This window comes from Gossypium hirsutum, chromosome A11 (assembly GCF_007990345.1).
Source record: "Gossypium hirsutum isolate 1008001.06 chromosome A11, Gossypium_hirsutum_v2.1, whole genome shotgun sequence".
NCBI classification, from domain to species: domain Eukaryota; kingdom Viridiplantae; phylum Streptophyta; class Magnoliopsida; order Malvales; family Malvaceae; genus Gossypium; species Gossypium hirsutum.
The window spans coordinates 118781851-118789663 of record NC_053434.1 but is presented as its reverse complement, the minus strand read 5'-3'; the positions used below and the strand labels follow the sequence as shown (position 1 = coordinate 118789663).

The 7813-nt window shown below is 31.4% G+C and overlaps 1 long non-coding RNA gene across 1 annotated transcript; it reads right to left on the bottom strand.

Annotated features, from left to right (window-relative positions):
- Positions 1 to 5203: 5203 nt before the first annotated feature.
- On the bottom strand, positions 5204 to 6646 carry LOC107960853 (uncharacterized). The gene is made up of 2 exons (XR_001701173.2): positions 5858 to 6646; positions 5204 to 5579 (listed from the first exon to the last, which is right to left on the bottom strand). It is a non-coding gene; the product is annotated as an uncharacterized lncRNA (long non-coding RNA).
- Between the last annotated feature and the right edge of the window lie 1167 nt (positions 6647 to 7813).

The following is a 7813-nucleotide window of genomic DNA, read 5'->3' as shown; positions in this document are numbered from 1 at the left end:
GAAAGATTTTGTAATAAAAGTACTAGATGGTTGTGAGTTTTTTCCGGATATTGGAATTGATGTTCTCATTAAGAAATCTCTACTAAGAGTTAATAAAGACAACAGATTGTGGATGCATGACTTGCTACAAGAAATGGGAAGAAAAATTGTTAGGGAAAAATCTGTTGATGAACTTGGAAAACGTTGCAGATTGTGGGCAGAAAGAGATGTTTATCATGTGCTAACAAAAAACACAGTAAGTCATTCCATAAAAATTATATATATTCTAACTTTAGCTTAATTGATTCAAACAGTCAGCATTAAGATGCGACTTTATTAAATTTGAGATTCAACCCAAAAACTATGACCTTTTGTACCAAAAACATAAATAACCTATTATATTTATTAAGTGTTTATTTTTTAAAAAATAATAAAGTGTTTATTTTAAATATTCATGAAGTAAAATGAGTACATTTGTCTTGTATATTCTAAAATTTCTCATTTAAATTTTTTTATTATAAATATTTTTAAAAAGAACCTCCACCATAGGTATAAAAAATAATTTTATTTCATTGAATTACTTTTGTTGAAAAATATTTTATTTAGTTAGTTTTTATTTATTAATTTTAACTAATAATAATAATTCTAAACATGCATTGATAATTATAAATATAAAATTCATGAGTTTTTGTCTTATGTTTTATTTTTATTTTTTATTTTTAGGCTACAGAAATGATTGAAGGCATAATCGTCGACAATAAAAGGTACGAAAATATACATATATATATATGTATAATGTTGATGTTGTTGTTATTTTTTTGTAAAAAAAAAAAGGCAAAAATCTTCAATACTTGGTATTTAGAAAAAAAATAAAAAAAGGAAAAAGAGTGGTATGTATGCATACATGTATGCATTTGGTTGTATCTATTTTATTACATTTTCTCTTTAGCCAAACACTTGTGTGTATATCATGGTTTCTAGCAGTAAGGGCGAAGCCAGAACAATTATTGAGGAGTGGCGAATGAAATTTTAATTTTTTATAGTCAATATCTTTATAATTCTTAAAGAATTATATCAAATTTTTATAATTTTAGAAGGGCAAAGTGTAATTTTATCTTTCCTAATTTAATATTTTAAAAATTTTTAAAGGGCTTAAATAGTAATTTTCTATTTTAGGGGGAGCAGGGGCCCTGCCAGCCCCTTAGATTCACCTCTACTAGCAATGTGAGTTTGTGAATATCAACTCCAATTCTTTCAAGCTATGTTATTCAAATTTGGATATAGGTGTTATATATGTGTGTTTGGTACTATTCAATTTTTTTCTTTTACATTTTCATTGTTTTTGAGATTCTTTGGAATATCATATCTTCATAACTGTGTCTGAATATGCATCAGATATAAGTGTTAGTCATGGGCATTTCAAAAAAAAAAGTGATGAAGCAACATAACTTTTAGATACTAATGGTCTATATATCTATAACCATATTCTTGTCCTACTTAGGGAAATGAACAAGACTCTCACTTTGAGCGCGGATGCCTACTTGAAGATGAAAAGATTAAGACTACTCATAATCCTTTGTCAATCAAATTGTTGTGATCTAATATATCTTTCTAATGAGTTAAGGCTTTTAGATTGGATGGGATGTCCTTTAAGATCATTGCCTTCAAGTTTCCAACCGGAAAACCTTGTTATACTTCTCCTATCTTATAGCAACATTGAACAACTATGGAAGGAAAACATAGTAAGAATTAACTCATTTGGTCATTGTTTTCTATCTTATTTTGAGAAGAAAGATAAAATTTTTATTAACATTAAAGAATAACAAGAAAAATGAGCTTTCCTATGTTATTCTCTTTTTATCTCTAATTTATTATTATTTTCAACAGCTTTTATATAAGTTGAAAGTGCTCAACCTCAAAGGGTCCGAAAACCTGATGAAGACACCAAACTTCGCAACGACTCCAAATCTTGACATTTTGGTTTTGGAAGGTTGTACTAGATTAGCAAATGTTCATCCATCCGTTGGAGTTCTCAAGAGGCTTAAGGTTTTGAATGTAAGAGGCTGCAAAAGTCTTAGGAGTTTTCCAACCAAAATTGGAATGAAATATCTTGAAAAGTTAATTCTTTCAGGTTGCTCAAATCTTGAAAGCTTTTCAGAGATTGATGGCAAAATGGAATGTCTGCTAGAGCTTTATTTAGATGGGACATGCATTAAAGAGGTACCTTTTTCAATTGGAAATCTGAGCAGTCTTGTTTTGTTAAATTTGAAAGGTTGTAGGAACCTTGTGAGTCTCCCAAGCAGCATAGGTGGGTGCAGAAGTTTAAAAATTCTTAATCTTTCTCGTTGTTATAAAGTTCTATCTTTTAATGGGAGCAAGGGACCTTCTTCCAAGTTACAAAAATATCTGCCTTCTCTGTTAAAGGTAATCCAAAGAGGAAGGACAAATTCCATGGCTCCTATGGTGCATTCGTTGTTAGGTTTGAGTTCATTAACAAAGCTGAATTTAAGGGACTGCAATCTTTGTGAAGGAGATATTCCTAGTGATATTTCTCACCTATCCTCTTTGGAGAGACTTGACCTTAGTGGTAACAATTTCATCAGCATACCGTCGTCTCTTATTCGTCTTTCCAAGCTTGAAACTCTTGAATTGTCAGGTTGCAGGGCGCTTAAATCGTTGCCTGAGCTTCCAACAAGTATACAAAGTGTAACAATAAATGGTTGTACTTCTCTGGAAATAGTTGCAAATCCATCAAAAGTTTGCAATTCAATGGATATGAGACAGATTTTAGGTATTAACTGCTACAAATTGGCTGAGAACATCAATGCATTAACACTGTTGAAAGAACATCTTAAGGTTCGTTAATTTCTTTGTTTCTTTCAGTCTCATAATTATTCATGGTGTTAGTTACCAAACAACCAGAGATTTATTTTGCAGGTATTTGGAAATTCAAGAAAAATGTTTAATGTTATTATACCTGGAAGTGAAATCCCAGAATGGTTTAGTCAACAAATAGGTGGCTCTACGATTATGATAGATTTGCCTCTGGAAGTTCTGAGTGATAATCAATGGATGGGAGTTGCTTTGTGCTGCATTTTTGTCAGTTATGATGCTTCAGAGGATGAGGGACTCATGTGTCAAGCTGTTATCCTTGATAGATATTCTAGATATGCCAATTGGACTGAATATATGTTCCAGGGTAGAAATATTCGCAAAGTCAATTGGTGTGGCTGGATTGTAAATGAGCATTTTGAGCAGCCTGTAATGAAAGAGCACATTTTAATTCGTTATTTTTCGCGTGACATTTTGTTTCCAATTTCCTTGGAAGACAAATGTGGTGAACATGATGAAACCAAGAATTTATGGGCAACAGATTGCTTCGATCATGAATACTATCAACTTTGGCTATCTTTCGGACATAAACGTAGTGTATGGGTGAAGAAATGCGGTGTTAGAATAGTGTATGAGAGCGATTTGGAAGAGATGGAATATGAGAGCGATTTGGAAGAGATGGAACAAATACAAGAGCTGCATAGTAGTCAGTGTTGTGCAAATTTTGAAGATATCCAGCAAGACTGTGCTGATGATGGATCAATAGCTAACAGTTCCCTTATAAAACGAAAACGTAATATCTATGAGGAGATGGATGAAGGGCGGCAACAAAAATGGATGCAAAAAATTTTCAATTGTATAATGAGCAGACTGGGAAGATGCATTAATTGTGGTAAATTACTTCATTGGCCTTATCCTATTAATTCTTTCTTTAAAACTTTTTTAATTTACGGTATTATTTATAATTTTTATTTCATTTAAAGTGTTCATTTTTGATATTTTTATTTCACAAGAAATGAGATATAATCTTCCAAATATATCTAATTAACTTAAAATTTTTGAACATATACATGATGAACACAAACTTGTAGTATTCTACGCATATCCCAAATTCAGATAACATAGTCTTCTGTACTCTTCAAAATATTATTCATTTAATTTTTTGTTTCTTATATAATTGAATTTTATCATCGCATGCAGATTGAAGAAATATAATTAGCTTGAGACAAAAGGTGGAGGAAGTTTGATTGCTCCATGAAGCAGCTAATAAGCTGCAAATCCTTTCACAAGGTTTGGATCATAATTGTCTTTTACCTTTTCCATCAGACTGCTAAGTAAAACGGCATTTTAATTTTTGTTTGAGATTGTCAAACACCAAGTTATGTGTTAAATGCGATATTTAAACCTTTAAAATTGTTGTTTATATATTTGGAGGATTAATTATATTCATATGTTTATATAACAAATATTAAATAAGAATAATATAAGACATATTGGATATAACATACCATTAGATGCCTATAATGTAGTTTTGGGTGATTCAATGCTTGCTTCAATGGTATTCAGATTGCGTTGTTTTGTAGTTAAAAGGGAAAAAATCATGGCCAAAATTTTATGGACACATTTATTTCCTGCAACTTCATTAAGAAAACAGTATACCTTAAAACTATAATGAATATTGGAATATTTTTAAAATATTTTTAGTGTTCTAATGAGTATAAATGAAGGGGTGTAATCTCACTTGATTTTTTTTAAAGAATTATAATTATACAACTAATATTAGTTGAATAATTATGTCTTCTTAACAATGTGATCATTTAGAAAAGACATATTTTGAAAGTTATAACTCTACGAAAAGACATGAGAGTTCCTTTAAAAAAGTATTGTAGAAGTTCTTTATAAAAATTGATTTTCTTTATAAAAATTGATTTTCTTGTTATACTTTGCTCAGTGCTTAGTGAACTATTTTTGTTAATGCAAAACGTGGAGGCTAGTAGAATCTTAAGAATAGTGGCTTGATACATGCCTTGAAGCCATATTTTATTGTTTCTTTTCTTTTTGTTTAAATTGTTGTTCGTGTTCCGTTTATTTATTCGAGATTTTCCTCCCAAAATTTTGCATTAACTATAAAAAGTAATTCTCATATTGACAAAACGATTATTTTGTATATTATTATAGCATAAACCCAAACATTATGTGGTTATATTGCCTTCCAAGTTGAGCATGTTGCTCGGTCTTGGGCTGCCGAGCGTAGCTAATTTCTCAAATTCAAAGATAAATATAGTGTTAAGGTGAATTAGTGCGGTGTTAGAATAGTATATGAGAGAGATTTGGAAGAGATGGAGCAAATACAAGAGCTGCATAGTAGTCAGTGTTGTGCAAATCTTGCAGATATCCATCAACACTCTGTTGATAATGGATTAATAGCTAACAGTTCCCTTATAAAGCGAAAATGTAATATCTGTAATGGGCCAAATCCGCCTGGGCCCAACAACCAGAAAACAATAATAAAATCAAATAAAACATAAGGTCCAATTTCAAAACAGTCCCTTAACAGCTAAATCCAGTTACAAAATCCAGTGACATCAATCCAATAAGGCCCAAAAAACCTAAAACCTAGCCCAAAGTTACACGGCCCGACAAGCCCAAAAACGTTAAGCATTCAGAACCTTAGGGTTTCTGCTGGGCGCCGCAGTAGCCACCAAGCAGCCCTTCCTCCTCACCGCCAGCGCAGCACCATACGACCACCAAGCTCCGTACATTCGTACCTGCGCACAAATGCAAAAAAGACAGCACAACAGAGAGAAAAACAATAGCAAAGAAATTTGTTGTATTTTTCTTTTTATTTTCGGCTATAAAGCCATAAAGATTTTCGATTGTAAAAGGGGACTTCCTCTAAAAAAAGGTGATAGAGATACAAAAAATATATACAGAGACGATTAGCCAAAGAAACATTGGAAAAGGTGTTTCATTTTTTGTTCATTTGCTGTTTTTTTTTTAATTTTTGAATCTATCGCATAAATACGTAAAAGGGGAGGATTTCTACCTTGCTTTGGTGTTGCTGATCGTTTGCTTCTCCGGTCCGAAGACGAACGGATCCTTGCGGATCCTATTAGAGCCTCGGTGGTGGTGGAGGCGTATTATGCACCGGTGAAACCCAACAGTCGACTGAGAAGGCAGAGGGGTTGAGGAGTAAAAAAAAAAGGGGGGGGGTTTGAAATCTGTTTTGGAAGAACAATCAGCCAAATGAATGTTTTAGGGCAAAGTTTTAGTTTACATACATATTCAAAATGGCGCCGTTTTATGCCTAGAGTGTTGGCATTGAAACGACGTCATTTCATGAAGAAACCTGATGACCCGACCCATGTACGATCAGGCCTTCTCCTCCCCGACCATGAATCTCTCTCTGTTGATCGTGACTGGAGGGTTCAGTCAAGCAATAAAGAGGAAACTTTGACCTTGATTGAATGTGTTACACCTGACGAAAGAGGTTGATCATTCGAGAGCGTACTTATGTGATGAACTAACCTTTGTCGACTTCGAAAGGTGATCCATATATCATAATATCATAGGCCAGGCAATGGATGCTACTTAGTCTCTTCTTTTAACTTCTTCGTCAGAGGGAAGAGATAGCAGGAAGCTCTAAGGATTCTTAAACCTTCTCGCAGGGTGGCCGTCCGAGACTCTAGCCTGCTTGTTGGATGGATGGTGCCTCTTCAATTCATCTCTCAGAAAGAGAGGGACATGAGCGCGCAAAGCCCTAGCTACTGAACGAAAGAGCGCGCGTTACCTTGCTCTTGAGTTGAGCTGCAAGCTATTTCGCAAATGGTCCTTCCCCTTTTGCGCTAACATTTGATTAAGTCTTATTTACATTTCTATGTTTTTAAATTTGCCCATGTAATTTGCGTTTTGTTTCAAATAAATCCGCGTTTAAACACTGTGCTTTAGGATTTGGGACATTTTCATTTTTAATCCTCATTTTTTTGAGCGCGCTTTGTTCTAGTCCTAAATTCTATTTTAATAATCCGATTTATTTATAAATTGTCCCTCTGATATTGTTTTTTATTCCAATTAGGTTCCTTAATTCCTATTTTTGTATTTTTATGAATTATTTACCATACTTTTTTTTGACATATTATCTTAGAATATTACTTTGAATAATTTTGTTGATTTCATGGTTTTAGCTACATCTCTGTTTGTATATTTTCGTTTTGTTTTATTATATAATTTATTTATTTTAAAAATTCTCTTTTACGAGTATTCTTTGCTTTAAACATTATATTATTATTTTTGTATGTATTATTTATATTTAGCTATTTTTATTTTATGTATATTATTTATTCATATAGATATATATAATGTTTCGTATATTATTTATATTGTTTTGTTATAAATTTGTTTTTACACTTATATATACGTAAATGTTTCCTATATTATCAGTTTCGAATTGTTGTACATTATGTTTTTTATATGCATTGTTGATTTTCTATTGTTTTATGTATTTTTCTTTAAATCTATTTATGATTGCACATTTCCTTTTAAACCAATTTTTTTATATATATACACATATATATATATTTAAAAATCTATTATATATAGTTCATTACACAAGAACATATTTTATTATATATTCTTTTGTTATTTAAGAACCTTTCATGTTTTGTATATTATTTAAGCTTTCTTTTATTTTGTATGTATATTGTCAACTTAAAATAGATGTATTATTTTGCATGTTATTCAATTCGAAATCTTTTTATTTTTTTAATAACTCTTTATATAGTATTTTTATCCATGTAAATTATTTCAAATTCAAGCATGTAGTGTTCGTTCATCGATTCATCATTTTTAATTATTTTGTATCATATAGGTTTTATTTTGTTTGGTACATTATGTAGTAATTGTTTTTATGTTATTTCATGTATATTGGTTGCACATTATTAATTCGCCTTCTTACATATTATTATACCAATTGTTGTCCACCCATGCTTGTAAATTTTGTTGT